At 48.5% G+C, this 19,535-nt stretch overlaps 1 pseudogene; it reads right to left on the bottom strand.

Annotated features, from left to right (window-relative positions):
- Positions 1-15,045: 15,045 nt before the first annotated feature.
- Positions 15,046-16,113, bottom strand: LOC147901698 (L-type lectin-domain containing receptor kinase IV.4 pseudogene; annotated as a pseudogene).
- Between the last annotated feature and the right edge of the window lie 3,422 nt (positions 16,114-19,535).

Genomic DNA, 19,535 nt, shown 5'->3' with positions numbered 1-19,535 from the left:
CATAATTGCCTTGCTGCAATTTTCCATTCATAATGTCATTCTGCTTTTTGTAGCAGTCCTTAGCCATATGACCCATTTTGCCACAATAGTAGCATTCAACATTGCTGTTTGCATTTTGGCTTCTCTGCCATCCACCACGGCCTCTTTGGCTCCCCCTGCCTCTAGAGTTACCACGTCCTCCTGCATAGGACTGGTTTTCTTGCGTTTGCTGCATATTCTGATTTCTACCACGGCCTGCAGATCGGCCTCCTCTACCTCTGCCTCTACCTCTGCCAGCATTTGAGTAGAAGACAGTTTCTTTTGAAGTTCCTGCTGAAGAAGATGCACCACCATTTCTCTGCTCTTCAGAAATTAGAAGAGCAATCAGCTCCTGAAAATCAGGAAATTTTTCACGGACGGCAATGGATGTCCGGAACTGTGCATAATCCTTTCCTAGACCATTCAAGGTCACAGAAACCAAATCATCATCATCCACTGGCGACCCAATAGAAGCAAGTGCATCTGCAATTTTCTTCACTTTCATGTGGTAGTCATTTATACTCAAATTTTCTCTCTGCACATTGTGCAACTCTTGTTTGAGTTGCATTTTCCTGGCTTGCGTATTTGTGCTGTACATTTTTGCCAAAGTATCCCATGCCTCCTTTGGCGTACTTGCATCCTGAATATGCACAATCATGGAGTCCGAAATACTGATAGACAGCCAGTACATAACTTTCCTGGCTCTCTCATGCCATCCTTTGAATGCCTGCATTTCCTGTTGACTGGGAACATTAGGAAGAATAGGTTCTTCTTCATTTCCTGTAATGAATTCCCAATAGCCTTTTCCCATTAAGAAATTCGTCATTCTAAACTTCCATGCCTGGAAGTTGTTCGTGTCAAGCTTTTCAGTGACAATATGTGAAAGAGAATCAGATGCCATTACAGAACACTGCAAAATATTTTGTCACTGCAAAAAAACACAGCTTTTGCCTCACACGGGCAGATCTGCAAAACTGACGAAAGTGGTATTTCACCACACAGTCAGTTCCTAGTGACGATTTTGCATCAACAGGCAATAGGCATGAATCTACAACTCCCAATATCTCTGCACACAGGCATACGATGCAATTTCTGCGGCACCTTTCCACCGAGTAGCCGCGCAGTGGTCGCACAGCAAAAAACAGGGCCTTTTTCTGAGTGCCTGCGAAGAACTTCCGCCTTCAAAATGGGCCCCGAAACGGCCTCAAATCAGAAAAATAAATTCACTAAGGGCTTCTCAATCTGAAACAATGCACTCCTGCACTTTTGGCTGTGCTACCTACAGAGATTTGCTCCCAAACTCGAAATAGGAAAGCAACACTGGTCCTCTTACTAGGACACCACGAACTTGGCTTGCTTTCTTGAGCTCCTTACCACGAACAAGGCTCTGATACCATGTGAAGATAGTGGGAGAGAGGGAAGGAGCCTCACTTGAGGCTTTCTCACAATCACAATGGGGGAATACACACAAAGGTGGAGGCTGAAAACAGTTTTCCTCTTCTTAGTTGTGAAAGCCAAAAGAACTCTAGTACAAAGAAATAGAAGAACCGTCTCAAACCAAACTCAACTAACTAAGGTGGCATACTAATTGAGCCACGAACTAGTGTAGATAAGGATAGCTGTCATATTCGTGGGCGGTGTACCAATCGCATCTCCAGCTAACAAGTCGGTGACATAAATGCACAACAGTCACCCTGGCATATCGTGAGTGGAGCTCGATATCTCAACACCATGCTTGTCCTATTTGTGAACCGGGTTTGAAATCGCTTGCACAATACTCCAAACATATGAGGAAAAATGTTTATGAAGGTCATGCTTGATACCTTCCGCTAGACCATCTCACACGTGGAGGTCAGCTTGATCCACCACCATCATATTTGAAGGCAAGTGACTGGATTCAGGCTTGGAGGGCAAGTGGAGAGGAACCTCCTCCTGGTATGAAGAGGCTATTGATCTTTCACGAGCTTCCTTATTGGGGTCAGTTACAAATCAATCATCTCTTGGATCCCATGCATATCTTCAAGAATGTGGGGGCTACTATTTGGGCACACTTGGTTGGTTCCAAAGACTCGAGAGAAGTGTGAGAAGACTTGCGTGCTATGAATAGGATGTCTCGGTTGTGGCCCCAAGTGCATGCTTCGAGAAAATTTATCCTCCTAAAAGCAATGTGGATCCTCTCTACGAGGGAGGAGGCAGTGGTCAAGGCGCACATTGCCTCTTTCCAGACACCGACAGGGTACATGCGTTGCTTGAAAGGAGCATTTTCAAAGGATAATAAGCTTAGTGGGCTCAAGTCCCATGATTGGCACAAGGTCTTACAGGTATTCTAAGCTGTAGAATTAGTGTACCGATAATCGTGATGCGTTAGCATAATTATGATTATGTTATATTGTTGACATGACTTCTTTGTTGCTTTGATAGTTTATCCTCCCAATTACAATAAAAGGGTGCTTACAAGAAGATGTTAGAAATGCTATATTCAAGATCAGTGGTATTGTGAGGTATGCTTACTATCAAATTGCATTGATTGCATTTTCTTCAATTTAAGGTGAATAATTTGTAGACTGATTATGAAAATATCTTACATGGGCATGTGAAATAGGTGGATATCTCAAAAAGAGATCTCCATATCGAGCATCGAGAAGGCTAGGGTGGAATCTATCGAAGCCGTATGCTTGCTTGAGAAGCACTTTCCCTCGAGCATTATGACAACTCAAGTCCACTTGCTTGTGCACATAGTTGATGAGGTGGCTATTGCAAGTACCGTTCATAGTCGGTGGATGTTTTTTCATGAGGTGGCTATTGCAAGTACCGTTTATAGTCGGTGGATGTTTTTTCTCGAGCGGTTTATGAAAACTTTGAAGGGATTTGTAAGACAAAGAGCAAGACCAGAAGCAAGCATGGTAGAGGGATGGCTTGTGCAAGAGTCATTAGTATATATCATGGAGTTTCTTGCATCCACGGATCCCCATATGCCGTAAGCTTGGCATAACAAGGATGATGATCGCATCATTGGCAAGGTTCCCCAAGGAAAAGGGATTGAAAGAAAGATGAGCGAAGAGCAAATGTAGAAATTCAATGTTAGCCCTCTCTACTCTGAAGACTAACTCGAAACGCACTACTGCGACAGATTTACATGCGTAATTGTACTTCAGAACTGCGTATGAAAATTCATAGAGTAGAACAGTGATCGACAGAATCATTCATGATAAAACAATAAGGTAGATGCAATAGAATCTCTGTATTACATTTCTCCGAGCAGTACAACACCGTACTCTCTGATACATAACAATGTTCCTCTTCTGATCACACTGATCCTTGCTCCGATCCTCATCAATGAGCCCCCTGAATGATCGCTCTCTTCTCTCTTATCTAACCGGCACACATAACTCCTTCACGGTTGCCGTGACGGTTGCCGTGATGGTTGCCGTGCCTATTCAGTTCTCCGCCTGATCCTAGAACTTCCGTCTTTTCATATCTCACTATAAACTAGATACAACGTATTAATGATAATAATCTAAGGACTAATGATCTAAGGACTCCCCCCCTAGTTCCTCTTTGCTGTTGCTGCTTTTGCCCTTAACACTTGGCACTCCCGGTGAATCGGATTCCGGATCCGCATCCGAACCCACCGGTCTCCGCTACGGTTCATCCTCGACGTCGCCACCGTCGTCGTCCGCCGCCACCGGAACTGCTGGAGCCGCCGGCGCCGGTACTGGTACTGCCGGAGCCGCTTGTGCCGGTCGAAGTAAAGGTAGCTGCTGCGGGTTGAGAGCATGGGCATCCACAAAAATTTGGAGCTGTCCATAGAAAGGTGGTGCCGCCGCCCCCGCCTGCTGAGCTACTGCCGCCATCCGATGAATATAGCGGCATGCTGTCCGCAGGTCGACCAATAGAGCTGCTCTCTCAACATGACTCGTTCTCCGCAGCTGTTGTAGCTCCTCTTCATGCAGTCGGGTCTTCTCAGATAGAGCGAGTTCGAGATCGGTTACCCGCATAGTGCGATCTGCTTTCTTCGCCACACCATCCAGTCGTTTCATTACCCGCCCCAATTCCTTGGTTTGGGCACCTGTTGATTGTTCTGCCATAGTAGCTCTGAGCTTCAGCAAATCGGCCATGAGGCTCTTCACCTCAACTTCATGTTGATGGTGCTCTTCTTTCCGGGCGAGCTTGAGTGCCAACAGCTGAGATCTGGCATCGTCACATTGCTGTTGCACCACCGCGACGTGTTCTTTCAGCTGCAAAAAGTGCCTTGCGTCAAAGGATTCCCCGTCCGCTGGCTCCGGAAAAGCTGCCACAAAAGCGGCTGCTGCGTCCGCTCGGGGTCGTGGCTTTATTGCGGGAACCTGTGCGATCTCGGGTCTTTTTCCTCTGGCCTTCGCTCTTGGAGGGCTTCTTCCAGTTCGGCGATCCGTTTGACATAGCCTTCGGAAGAATCCACCGGTCCCGCCGCTGTCTGCTTCCCGAGAGTATTTGCCGATGTAGAACTTCCACCCTCCAGTTGTGCCGCAGTTTCCGTCACCGGTACTGGTGGTAAAAATGCTGTTCCTGCACCCCCTCTCGCCGGATCATCCTCATCCCTCCTGGCCAACCGTCGATCGAGAGGCCTGCAAGCCCGCTCCAGCTCTACTCGCAATTGACGTTGATGATCAAGAAAAATACCCTGCATCTCTGCGACGAAGGCTTCCGATAAATCCAACAAAAGTGCCTCGTCCAGCATGCGTGTAGAGCTAGAGGGTTGCCGGTACGCCATCACTTCCGCTTCCAACAACTGCACCCTGGCGGTCGCAGTTGTAGCCTTCTCCGTCAATTGTTCCGTCAGCCGCAGGTGTTCTTGAGTTTGGGCGACAATCGCTGTCCTTGCTTCCTCCATATCCTGCTGTCGCCGTGCATCCATCTGTTGGAATCGTAACAACTGCTCCTGCAGCTGTTGATTGCGTTCGAGCAGCCTGGCATTTTCCTGGCGCAACCTCGCCTCATTCTCCTCCAGCTGCCCCTTCTGAAAACATTGGAGCAAGCGCTCCGCCAACCGTCGTGCCGTGACTAGATCATAGGTCTCCACCGGCGGAGATAGCTGCAGCTCACCACTCCCCCTTGGGACTACACGGGTTTCCTCCTGACATGCCTGTCTCCCCGAACTGTCCTCCCGAGTGTGGACTGAGCTTCCCCCTTGCAAGGCCTCCGCTTCGGGGCGGGTTTTCTTCAACATTGCTCCTTCCGGCACGAGAGCCAACTTCCTTTTCAATAAACTGGCCATGCGGCTCGATGTTGCTGAGACCGCTGGCCTACTCCTCTGGCTGCCCTGTGGAACTTCTGCCGGAACCACCACCGCAGGTACTACCGCCGTAACCTCCACCGCAGGTACCACCGGAGTCACCTAGTTCCTTGGCATCAGAGCTCCCTCCGTTGTTGATCTTGCTGGTTCCACCTCCTTGGACTCCTTGTCCGAAGCATCGTCTGTGGACTCCTCCACCTCCACATACGACCCTGGGACTACCGGTTCCGCATCTGGTCCGAACAAAAGAAATAAGACTTGCCCCATCCGGGATGTTGCCGTTGGCTTCAAGAGCTTCTTGGCCACCTCCAGGATTCTGTCCGCCATCAGCTTCGTCCAGGGAACCGGTTTCCCTTGCTCCGCCCTCTGGAAATAGGTAAACTGGGTCTGTCCCAGTAGCTCTACTTTCACCTTCTGCCAGAGTGCCTCCGCAATAAACTTGTAGCATGTCTTCTTCGAAGCATCCAGCTTCTTCATGTTGTACTCCCCCTTGCAACCTGCGCCGAGAGCTGCCTCCATGGCACTGCTGTTAAGCTTCGTGACTTTGCATGGACCATCCACCGGCAAGTGCAACCGGGCCGCTACCAGCTCCTTGCACAAGGTGAAAGTCTTTCCATACACCACGACCTTGCGCCCGCGTGCAAGCTGCGCCAAGATATCTTGCGCCAATGGATGAACTGGTGTCGTAGCCCATGGCAAACCCGCGAACTCCACCAGACGAGCTCGTGTCAGCCAAGACTGCACAGCCTCATCCCCAACAGGTAACGGATTGATCAGATGGAGACCACCATAGCGGCGAGAAGCTGGGATGCGAGGGAGAAGAGTTCTGGAAAACAAAGAGTTGGAAATAAGCCCCCTTTTGCTTCCAAATTGCCTTTTGGATGCCCTGGTGAACTCCTTGTTTGCATGCAACGATCAAGTGTCCCATCATCCTGATAAAAGCCCCACTTCGAAGATTCAGTAGATTGCATGGCGGCGTCCGCGCTCCGCAACACGAGGCTTTGCTCCCACCGTTTCTCGGAATAAAGTGAGTGAGACCACACGTGCGTACTAATAGCCCCCATCATCGGTTTCTCCACCGAAATGGCTACAAATGCATTGGAAATGATCATCACAGGTGGTTTCTCCGGAAATGGGTAAGGTGGCATGGGCCCTGTATATGGTCGGAGACGAAATCCATTTACCGGCTTCTGCAACAGCTCCCCCTGTAGTGTTCCTAATCGGAACGTGCCGTCACCATAACGCTCCACCACCCAATACGGACCTCCCCACCGTAACTTCAGCTTACCCGGATGCGGACCCATCCGAGTGTTAAACAATATCACGGCATCTCTCCGTTTGAAGGTCTTCTTCTTTGAATGACGGTCCACCCAGACCTTCCGTCTGTCCTGGACTACCTGTGCAAGATACGCACTGTTGAACCGCTCCTCACCCAGCCGATCCAGCTGTTCAATCCTCCGGTCTACGGACTCGTCCCAGCCCAATTTCTCGGCCGCTGCAATCCGCAGACTCGGTACTAGGAATTCCATGGGAACCACTGCTTCAACTCCGTAAACCAACTTGAATGGCGTGAACCCCGTCGCAACCTTATAGGAAGTCCGGAACGCCCATAATGCGGAGTAAAGTTTTTCATCCCAATCTGTCCGATTTTCATTGACCAGCTTTTTCAGAATGACTAGCAACACCTTATTCGAGGACTCCGCCTGTCCGTTTGCCTGAGGGTAATACACTGTGGACTTCTTATGAATGATTAGGTGCCGGGTAACCAGTTCCCGTAACACCGCATTAAGGAAATGCCCACCTTGATCCGTGACGAGCTCAACCGGACATCCGTACCGTGTCATAATGGCTTCATAGAGGAATCTGGCCACAGCCTTTGCCGAATTATCCTTCAGTGCTCTGGCCTCCACCCATTTGGTACAGTAATCCGTCGCCACCAGGATATACCGGTTACCTGTCCTCCGCGCCGGCGGCGAAAATGGACCTACAAAGTCCAGCCCCCACTTCATGAACGGTTCGAGGGCGAGTATGGGATTATGCGGCATCCGGTCCCGACCTGATGGCTGGCCCAACCTCTGGCACACATCGCATCTTTTGACGAACCTATGCGCATCCCCCATCAATGTTGGCCACCACAGACCTCCTTGGAGTACCTTCCGTCCGGTTACTTCTCCTGCGAAGTGTCCACCGCTGATTCCTTGGTGAGCCTCTTCCAGGATGACCTCCTGCTCATGTGGGTACACACACCGTCGCAACACACCATCTAGCCCCTGCTTATACAATTGGTCAGCAATGATCCGGAAGTCTCTGCTCTTGAGCGCGAGCCGTTTCCGCTGGTCTCGCGACATTCCGTCGCGCATCTGGCCCGTGTCGACAAAGTGAAACATGTCGTCGTACCACGTCTTTGGAGCTGCCGGTACCACCGCCTCCAGTTCGAACAGCTGGGCATCCGGAAAATCGTCTTCCACACCCATCGGGTCTTCGCCAGATTCCAACCGCGAAAGGTAATCCGCTACGGCATGTGTACTTCCTGGTCGATGGACCACCGTGAAGTCGAACTCCTGTAAAAGCAGCATCCACCGGGCCAACTTTCCAGTGAGCTCGGGCTTGTGTACCAAATACAACAAGGCGGAATGATCCACATGAAACGTGAACCGATTCCCCAACAGGTAGTGACGAAACTTTGTTACGGAATAAATCATCCCCAATGCTTCCCGCTCCGTCATAGAGTAATTCTGTTCGGCTTTTGACAACCTACGACTTGCATAATACACCGGTCGGAACCACTTGCTTGTCGCTTCCTGCATGAGGACACTACCAATAACCACGTCCGAGGCATCCACGAAGACATGAAACATCTTCGTCCAATCTGGCGGCTGAACCACCGGTGCTGTCGCCAACATCAGTTTGAGCCGTCGAAAAGCTAAGTCACAAGCAGGAGACCAGACTACCGGTACTTTGTTGAGTTGGTCATACAGTGGTGTCGCCACATCCGCCAGATACCGCAGCATTCGGCTGTGCCATTTAACCTGCCCTAGGAATCTCCCGAGCTGCTTACCGTTGCCAGGAACCTTTGCCTGCCGAATCGCTTCGACCTTCGCCGGATCTACCGCAATGCCTTCCGCCGAGACAATGCAACCCAGCAGCATACCGCTGCCCACGGCGAATGCACATTTCATAGGGTTCAGACACAACCGTGCCTCCCTACACCGGGTTAAGCATTTCTTCAGATGCTCAAGGTGCTGCTCGCGACTCCCAACAACACTGAAATCGTCCAGAAATACCTGCATAAAGATTAGTAAATAATCATGAAATATTTCTTGGACCATGCGTTGAAATGTTGCCGGAGCATTCTTTAGCCCAAATGCCATCACCAGGAAAACAAATGCTCCCCACTCCGTGATGAAGGCTGTTTTCTCTCGATCTTCTGGTGCCATCTGCACCTGGTTATACCCACTGAAGCCATCCAGAAAAGAATACATCTCGTGACCTGCCACTGTATCCAGCATAGTATCATTAAACGGCAAGGGAAACGGATCCGTGATTGTCGCCGCGTTAAGCTTTCTGTAGTCAACACAGACCCGCAACTTCAAATTCTTTTTTGGAACAATCACTATTGGCGAAAGCCACGTTGCACGGTCAACCGGATAGATAAACCCGACCTTTAGCAGCCTGTCCAGCTCCTCCTTCACCCTCTGGGCATAGTTTGGGTTCATTCTATACCGTTGTTGCCGAACCGGTATCGCATCCTTCTGCAGATTGATCCTGTGCTGATAGAATTTGGGATCGATGCCGAGCAAATCTGTGTAGTCCCAGGCGAACACGTCTTTGAAGGAGTTCAGCAATGTCTCCAATTTTCCCCGAAATCCTTTATCGAGCTTCGCACTGACACGGACGTTCTTTGGCTCCTCCTCCGTCCCGAGGTTAAGATCCAGCAGCTCGTCTTCTTTGACCCTCCGCGAGCGACGGAGTTCCTGCTCGAAAACTCTTTCCGCCTCCGCCACTCCCGCTTCGTCCGGCATGTCTCCTGTGCCTTCCGGTAGACTCCCTTCGACTGGTTCTTTCGCGGAACTGGATGACTCCTGCGTAGCCGAGGGAATCTGATGCTGATATTGCTTTAAAACGGCAACCACATCGACCTCGAACAAGCTTACCAGCTCCGTATTCCTACTGAAGTAGTCATCCTCCTCTTCGACCCCCATTCCGTCCATCATATGGATACCTTCCGCCATCGTCGGTCGGAATGGTGTCCTCAGCCCTTGTTTGGTATGTACCGAGAGCTTCAGCTTCTTTTTTCCTTTCCGAATGGTGATGCGGTCTGATTGCCAGTCTTGTTTCACACGGGCCTGCCGCAACCACGGTCGTCCGAGCAATAACGGGTATGACCCGCTAATATCCTCCATCCGGAGAATCACCGCAGCGATTTCGAACTTCACGCCGCAAACCTCCATTTTCAATCCACGGAGCAATCCTAACGGCTGCACTCTCCGTTGGTCTGCCATCCGAACGGCGAAGGGTGCTGATTCCCATTTTGTGATACCCAATGGCACCAGCATTTGTTCGGACAGGATGTTGACCCCAGACCCTCCGTCCAGCAACACCCCTCCCACACGGCTGTTCTCCAGTGTTACGGAAATTACCGGGACCGCTTCATCAAAAACAGGAGGCTGTACTTCCGCTTCAGGCTTTGCAGATTCGTCTGACGACACTTCCATTGTTACCGCTTCCATCTCCGACTCCATCGCCTTGACTGGTTCCGTCAATTGTTTGATGAGAGAACTCCGGAAATTGGGTACCAATGCTAACAATTGCTCCATTGTCATGTGTATTTGCTGTTTCCGCAAATCCTGCCATAAATCATATGGTTCAACACCCTCCTCGCCGGTCATCAGGCTGTCCTTCTGACTGGTAGGTAGACAAGTCGCTTCTGGCTGCTCTCCTTGCAGGCGCCTTGCCACCTTCGCACCATTCTCCGTCACCGAGACTGCCTTTTCCGCGCTCGGCCTAGGTAACACCGTTGGGGTTTTCTGGACCCATTCAACGACCGTCGACCGCACCTTTTGTTGTGCCTGCCAGTCCAACGCCGTAGGTCTCCCCTTCTCTTGCTGGGCCTTGTATTCCCGCACCTTTTCCTGGGATCGTGTGACCACGAGCACATCTCCGCTCGCACTTCCTCCCACTTTGCCTTCAACAGGGACACCCGCCGGTACTTCCGGTACTTCTTCGGACGTCGGACTAGGCTCCTTGCTATCCTGTTGCTGACTGGCATCATCTCATTCGATAATCAGAACCGCATTCACTGCTGGTGCGGACTTGCCTTCTCCGGATCCCCGGGTTGCTTCCCTTTCCGCCTTGTGGCGCTTGAATAATTCGCAATCTACCTTTCGATGTCCGGGTTGATTGCAATAAAAACATAGGAACGTCCGTTCCCCTGCTGGTTCATCTGCACGTGTTCCAGCCGTTCTCGGCCGCCAAGGTCTTTTCGCCGGTGCGGCTGGTACCGCGGCTGGTGCTGCGGCTGGTGCCGCAACTACCGCCGCCACCGCTGGTGTCGGGGCTATTCGTGCGTTATAGCGGCAGATCTCCGTGGTATGCGTCGCTGTTTGGCAAATCGCACACCACCGCTCATTCAAACCACATTCCTCTGCTAAGTGTCCTGCATTCCGGCACCGATTACACCAAGTATCCTTGCGAACTTTTGAAGAGGACCCTATTCCACTATCCCGGCTTTTGGCTCCGGCAGCAGATCCTTCCGGAAATAACTTCCCTGCCGCTTTTCCAGCCTTCCGCCTCATGGAACGTTTGTCCTCCTCCTCATCCGACTGATCCGACTCCTCCTCAGTATCGGTATCGGAGTCTCCCTCAGCCTCCTCATACTTCACTTTTCCTTTCCTTCCCTTGGAAGTAAACAGGACTTGTTCCGCCCTCACCGCTGCTTGGACGACTTCTTCCAATGAAAGAGCTTCCAGATCCAACGATGCCAGGGACCTTTTCAATCCTTTATTCAGCCCCTCCATGAAGTAAGCATTTTGGATGGGGACTGCCGGGGTAGTTGCTGCATCGAGGCGGCGGATCAACGACCGAAACCTGGCCGCATACGCCTCCACTTCTTGGTTCTTCTGTTCCAGTTTCCCCAGTTTGGCCAGGACATGAACACGGGTCTTGTCCTCCCGAAACCGGAGCAAAAAGGCATCCCGCAGTAGATCAAACGTGGCGAAATGGGTAGCTCCATATTGCGCGATCCATACTGCCGCCTGCTTCTGCAGTGTCGGGATGAAAGTCGCCATCTTCATAAGATCTGTCGCCTGCACTGGTGGAGCCGTATTCACCATCCATGCCATCTCAAATGACAGTATATGTGCATCCGCATCCTCCTTATCCCGTCCCGAAAACTTGGGGTACTTCACCATCATCCTGGGTACCAGTGGTGGAATAGCCGCGCTACTTACCGCCGGAACTCCACCCCCGCCTCCGCCTCCACCGCCTCCACCTCCCCTACCGGGATCTGGTGACGGACCTGGGGCTCCGCTTCCTGCAGGCACACCACCCCTCCGTCTCCTGGGACTCGGTGGTGGGGAATTCCGCAACGGTGACGCTTCGTCTTCCGGAGGAGTACTTGTTAAATCGAACGGGCTACTGCGTCCGGAGAATTCGCCTTCCTCCTGAACACCGGAAACGACTGGACCTTCCTCTCCTGGGATCAGCGGAGGTGTGTCAGAGCGGCTACTACTCTCACTATCCGTGAAGAAGCCGAAGAGAAGATCACGTTAAGCCACATATCTGTCATGCCGTTCCTCGCGGGTTGTACGTGCCGATACTGGAGTTGCAGGCTCCCGAGGCCGTGCCGGAGAGCGCGATGTTCCCCCTGGCTCACTCCCAGCGTCATTCATGCGCTAGTCCATGCACCGAGGAATCAGAGTATTACAGATGGGGAGCATCCAACCTCTCCGGGGTATCCACCGCGACGAACATGGAAATCTTCCGTGGTCGCCAAAGTGTTAGCCCTCTCTACTCTGAAGACTAACTCGAAACGCACTACTGCGACAGATTTACATGCGTAATCGTACTTCAGAACTGCGTATGAAAATTCATAGAGTAGAACAGTGATCGACAGAATCATTCATGATAAAACAATAAGGTAGATGCAATAGAATCTCTGTATTACATTTCTCCGAGCAGTACAACACCGTACTCTCTGATACATAACAATGTTCCTCTTCTGATCACACTGATCCTTGCTCCGATCCTCATCAATGAGCCCCCTGAATGATCGCTCTCTTCTCTCTTATCTAACCGGCACACATAACTCCTTCACGGTTGCCGTGACGGTTGCCGTGATGGTTGCCGTGCCTATTCAGTTCTCCGCCTGATCCTAGAACTTCCGTCTTTTCATATCTCACTATAAACTAGATACAACGTATTAATGATAATAATCTAAGGACTAATGATCTAAGGACTCCCCCCCTAGTTCCTCTTTGCTGTTGCTGCTTTTGCCCTTAACATTCAATAAGTTTTGTATCCTCAATAGCAAGGAGATGCAGAAGTGGATTGAGAGATATGAGGCGGCCAAAGCAGAAAGAATAAATGCAAGGACGAGATTCAAAGTAATGTACAGGTGATCACAACCATATCCCCACTCACATGTCACTTGATTGGCTACAACTGGCTCTACGTAAAGTCGAACACGATGGAGAGACAATAAACGAGTGCGAGCAAGAGTTATCATCTCGATGTATGATGCATGTAAGTTTCTTACCTCTTGACATAATTAAGTAATTATTTGTGGCAATATACGCTATAAAATAGATGCATCTTCATTGTTTTAATGATGCTCTTTTACAGTACAAAAAGTACAGTGCATTATGGTCATATGGACGACATTTTCACGTGGAATGCATCGATTCAAAGAGAGTCACATATGATTGTGGAGTCATGGCTAACTTCACACAAGATAGCCGAGCAAATGCTTCGGATACCAATCTTCTCTCCTCACAGTTGGATTATTGTGGAACCATACGCGAAATCTATGAAGTTGATTTCAGACGATTTAGTATTTTCATTCTTGATGTAAAATGTTTAGAACTATTTACAACGGTCCCCATGCGACAGTGAGAAAGGTAGCGGTTTCTTTACAATAGACTTCACCAAACATTGGACCGATGAAAGTGATACTTTTGTTCTTCCCGAGCACTGTGAGCAGGTGCATACTAATGATTTAATTAATCGAAGCTTTCGTTTTTAAAGATCCATTGATACACGTACTTAAGAATAATTTAATATATATAATTGACGACATTTGGCACCCATCTTCAATATAGGTGGTTTTTCATCCGGGTCGTTTTGATCCAAGATGGTGGTACGTGATCCAAGTTGCACCACGAAGTAAGCAAATTTTTGAAGATAGGGATCTGGATATGGAGATGCCACTACCAATGCCGGATCCAATTGATCCAGATGAATCTAGCGAAGAAGATGAAGATCACAATATGAGACAAGAGGAAGATGCGCATAATGACATCGCACGGGAGGAAGATGGAGATCACGATATTGAGAAAGAAGACAACGATCATCAAGAAACACCACACTTTATTGAAGAAGATGATCAAGTACATTTAGGTGAACGTATGATGCTAGAGTATGATGATGATATAGGAGATCAACTCGGTATAGAGTTAGAGATAGACTTGTTAATGGTGCGTTAGACTTGGCTCAAGATGAAACCATTGATATAAATGCTCTTCATTGATTTTTTTCATCTCAAATTACTTGGACATGAATATATGAGCTTCAAAGGCTTGATGTACATGCTCTCATATTGTGTGAGTTCTCTTGATAAAATATTTAATTTTATGGGGATCTCATCATTTGGGCTATTTTGTTAGATTCTAATCTAAAAGCTACTCTAATAGAAGCTATAGATTTGTTAGAATACAAATGCCTTGGGTTGAGAAACTAAACATGAACTCTTCATCAAATCTTGGCTTTCCATAGTCCATTTATGGATGTAGAATCATGATCTTTGCATAGAATGTCATTTAGAAGCAATACTTTGTCTCACTTGCAAAATTTATTAAACAATAGCTTAAGAGTCTAGTATGAGTTCAAGGAGTGGAAATGCCGGATGTCCTTGCCGCTAATTTAGTGGACAATATTGCTCTAGTGGTAGACATGTTAAAGAAAGATCAATATCACATAATTGCATGAGAGAATACTACCACAACAACCAAACTGTATATTGTAGTGGATTGATCGTTACAAACAGTGTGATGTTATAGGCCCTGATCACGTTCTGCTTATGCGAGATTTCTGCCTAATATCTCTCTCCCTAGTGCTATTCATTGAATACTCAATTGGCGACTACATGTGCCTTTACATTCCCAATCGGTGTGCCTATGCACTACTTATTAGGTGAGCGATCATGGATGACTCATCATCCGGTTGAAAGATCAATATCACAGAATTGCACGAGAGAATACCACAACAACCGAACTGTATATTGTAGTGGATTGATCGTTACAAACAGTGTGATCTTATAGGCCCTCTGCTTATGCGAGATTTCTGCTTAATATCTCTGTCCCTAGTGCTATTCATTAAATACTCAATTGGCGACTACATGTGCCTTTACATTCCCGATCGGTGTGCATATGCACTACTTATTAGGTGAGCGATCGTGGATGACTCGTCAAGACTTTTGCAAGAACGAAGACAAACTACCGGGCTATCGTCAAGAAAGTTCTCATCAGATGGTGTGTTCAAGACTCGAGCTCGTGGGTGGGAGAGAGCGGGTAGAACTCAAGCCTGGGTTGAAGGGGCTTGGCGAGTGGCACCTCAGGAAGCATCGTGTGCCCTTGGAGGGCGTTGAGAGCTGTTTGGATTGAAGGTCGAGCTCTGGGATCACGATGCGAGCAAGCCAAGCCCACCGTCAGCACCCGCGTCATCTCCTCTTTGTGGAACAAGCCCCGCAGCCTCCCGTCTGCTGCGTCCAGTAGCCTTCCGTCTCCATACAGTCTCCTCACGAAGTCCACGAGCGTCCATCCTGCATTTGGTCCTCGTTCCAATTGTCTCTTGCCGCACGTAACCTCCAACAGGACTACCCCAAAGCTGAACACGTCCGACTGCGTCGTCGCCCTCCCAGATTCGTACAGCTCCGGCGCCATGTAACCCCATGTTCCCATTAGAGTCGTCGTGTGCCCCGACCTTCCGTGATCTACCTGCCTCGCTAGCCCAAAGTCGCCCAGTTTGGCGCGGAAATGCTCATCCAGCATCACGTTGCTGGCTTTCAAGTCTCGGTGTAGGATCACCTTGTCACTATCTTCGTGAAGGTACTTCAGAGCCGATCCCAACCCGCAAACGATGGTGAATCTCCGACTCCAAGTAAGATCTCGCCCAAGGTCTTCGTTGAAGAGGAAGTGGTCCAGACTGCCGTTGGTCATGTAATCATACACAAGGAGTAACCTTTCACCTTCGGAGCACCATCCTTGCAATCGCACCAGGTTCACGTGTCTAGTTCGGCTGATAGTGTCCACCTCTGCTTCAAATTGTTTGAGTCCGTGATCCGATATATCAGTAATCCGTTTCACAGCGACATGGCGTCCTTTTAGTGGACCTTCAAGAAGAACGCCCTTGTAAACATTACCAGACCCGCCTCGACCGAGGGGCTCACGGAAGGCATTGGTTGCGCTGCTGAGTTCCTCATAGGTGAAAGTACTGGGTCCGTAATCGTGTGCTCTAATGTACGACGGTCTGCGCCTGATGCGTTCGGTAGGGGTAGGGAGGGGAGTGCCGGAATCAGGCGTTCTGCTCCAGCAGAGATTGCCCATGGCAACGTGAGAATCAGGTGCAAGTATGCTAGTGGAGCACGAAGGCAAGTTGCAAGCTATTGAGGAATCGAGGATAGAACAAGGACAATTGCTGCCTGACTGTGTTGGGGTCTCTTCTTTTAAAGACCACTGATCTACGTCGAAATTGCGCGGAAATGTGAGCTTCTCCCTGGATTGCACGTAACTACCATTCTGTCGCTTTCATCCACCACAAGAACGGGGCTGGGTCACGCGTTACCTGGACTGAAAACCATAAGCGTCCAATTATGTCATGACTGGAAGGTTCATCGCATTAAATGACAGATCGAACGAAAGCTGAGCTACAGATCCGGGTGGCTTGGGCTGTCATGCTAGGCTTTTTCATAGGTCTTCCTCGGCAATCGTTTTATTGACTATCAAGACATAGATGAACTTTCCTTCGGGTTGATGGTGATGAGCGAATTCGCGATTCTTTAGGAAAATTCGCGATGCTGTTGATGTGTAATATGCAGCTGTGCTGTAGACCTGAAACACTGCAGATCAACTATTCATTTAGTCAACAAGATGAATTTTATTCATGTGGCCTGCAAGAGAGAGAAGGAGGAGAGAGAGAGAGGTGGATCTTGACCAATGTGAGAGATGGGGAGAGAAATGGAACAGAAGAGAGAGGGAATGTTCAATGAATGCCCGTCCAAATTTTAACAAAAACTTGGAAGAGGAGAGAGAGATTGAATGCACTTCCCAAAAAGCAAATCCAAATTCAAAATCTCATGGTTGCTAAGGCTACCCTGAGGGCAGACCAATAAAAATTAAAGCAAAGGCATGCAAGGATATGGTCAAGATAGATTTAATATCTTCACCATATATCCTTGACCATACATGCAGTGCCTCGTGCACTGGGTCTCTTCTTATCTTACTATCTACCTCTGCCAGCATTTGAGTAGAGGACAGTTTCTTTTGAAGTTCCTGCTGAAGAAGATGCACCACCATTTCTCTGCTCTTTAGAAATTAGAAGAGCAATCAACTCCTCAAAATCAGGAAATTTTTCACGGATGGCAATGGATGTCTGGAACTGTGCATAATCCTTTCCTAGACCATTCAAGGTCACAGAAACCAAATCGTCATCATCCACTGGCGACCCAATGGAAGCAAGTGCATCCGCAATTTTCTTCACCTTCATGTGGTAGTCATTGATGCTCATGTTTTCTCTCTGCACATTGTGCAACTCCTGTTTGAGTTGCATTTTCCTGGCTTGCGTATTTGTGCTGTACATTTTTTCCAAAGTATCCCATGCCTCCTTTGGCGTACTTGCATCCTGAATATGCACAATCATGGAGTCCGAAATACTGATAGACAGCCAGTACATAACTTTCCTAGCTCTCTCATGCCATCCTTTAAATGCCTGCATTTCCTGTTGACTGGGAACATTAGGAAGAACAGGTTCTTCTTCATTTCCTATAATGAATCCCAATAGCCTTTTCCCATCAAGAAATTTGTCATTCTAAACTTCCATGCCTGGAAGTTGTTCTTGTCAAGCTTTTCAGTGACAATCTGTGAAATCAGATGCCATTACAGAACACTGCAAAATATTCTGTCACTGCAAAAAACACAGCTTTTGCCTCACACGGGCAGATCTGCAAAACTGACGAAAGTGGTATTTCACCACACAGTCACTTCCTAGTGACGATTTTGCATCAATAGGCAACAAGCATGAATCTGCAGCTCCCAATATCTCTGCACACAGGCATATGATGCGATTTCTGCGGCAACTTTTCACCGACTAGCCGAGCGGTGGTCGCACAGCAAAAACAAGGCCTTTTTCTGAGTGCCTGCGAAGAACTTTCTCCTTCAAAACGGGCCCCGAAATAGCCTCGAATCAGAAAAATAAAGGGCGTCTCAATCTGAGACAATGCACTCTTGCACTTCTGGCTGTGCTACCTGCAGAGATTTGCTCCCAAACTCGAAATAGGAAAGCAACACTAGTCCTCTTACCAGGACACCACGAACTTGGCTTGCTTTCTTGAGCTCCTTATCACGAACAAGGCTCTGATACCATTTGAAGATTGTGGGAGAGAGGGAAGGAGTCTCACTTGCGGCTTTCTCACATGCACAATGGGGGAATACACACAAAGGTGGAGGCTGAAAATAGTTTTCCTCTTCTTAGTTGTGAAAGCCAAAAGAACTCTAGTACAAAGAAAATAGAAGAACCCTATATGTGGGTCTCAAACCAAACTCAACTAACTAAGGTGGCTTACTAACTGAGCCACAAACTAGAGTAGATAAGGATAGCTGTCATCCGGCTATTATTCGTGGGTGGTGTACCAACCGCATCTCCACAACTAACAAGTCAGTGACATAAATGCACAACAGTCACCCTAGCATATCGCGAGTGGAGCTCGATATCTCAACAAATGCTACATGGGAATTAGTGCCTTTGCCTAAAGACAAGAATGCAATTGGCTGCAAGTGGGTTTATAAGGTGAAGCACAATGCAGATGGCTCTGTGAACAGATACAAGGCAAGATTAGTTGTCAAGGGGTATGCACAGACATATGGCATTGATTATGAAGAAACATTCAGTCCGGTTGTAAGGATGGAAACCATAAGAGCAATCATTGCTATGGCTGCATCAAACGGAGGGTCTTTACTTCAGATGGATGTAAAGAATGCTTTCTTGCATGGTGATTTGCAAGAAGAGGTCTATATGGAGCAGCCACTAGGTTATGTGCATGCTGTTCATTGTTTGCAGGTTGAAGAAAGCCTTGTATGGCTTGAAGCAAGCACCTAGAGCATGGTCTTTTTTGTATCTCAGCACCAGCCATCTGGTCACGCAGATTTTTGATTCGGGTTATGAACACCTCTGATGTCTCTCCTTCATTAGACGTCTCAGCATTAGTAGGTATCATACTCCCCAAATTTGCTGGGTCGAGGGTTCCTTGTGGTTTTAGGTCAGTCCCCAGTACTGTCTCTAGAAGCTCATATGAATTTAGAATATTAGTAATTTTAAACTTCCACAGAGTGTAGTTTATACCATCTAGCTTACCTTTAGTGAAGGCTAGTGGATGAATCCTCAACACCTGGATTGTTGGTGCAGCAATAGTTGCTGAACTCGAGCCGCTTCTTGTGGAGCCGCTTCCTATTGCCATCACTCCGTATGCTATTGAAGCCCTCGCCTCTCTTCTATTCTTCAATCCTTAGAGTTGCCTGGGCTCTAATACCACACGGCACAGTAGAACAAAAATTGAACAAAGAATAGAGAGTACACAGCAAACTGGAGAGGAACAAACTTTTCCTTCAATACTGATGTAGTACAGATGATGGCTCCATCCACTCGTGTGCTCCCACAGTGGTGCTTAGCTGGCGATCTAGACAGATACTAGGTGAAGAGCTACTAGCTGGAAGATCTGATCTGATCTGAACTGATCTGATACAATGGACTGGGA

The sequence above is a fragment of the Dipteris shenzhenensis genome, chromosome 5 (assembly GCF_047967505.1).
Source record: "Dipteris shenzhenensis isolate YYH24624 ecotype China chromosome 5, Dip_SZ_1.0, whole genome shotgun sequence".
In the NCBI taxonomy this organism is placed as follows: Eukaryota; Viridiplantae; Streptophyta; class Polypodiopsida; order Gleicheniales; family Dipteridaceae; genus Dipteris; species Dipteris shenzhenensis.
Note: the sequence above shows the minus strand (reverse complement) of the source record. Positions and strands in the feature narration are given on the sequence as shown.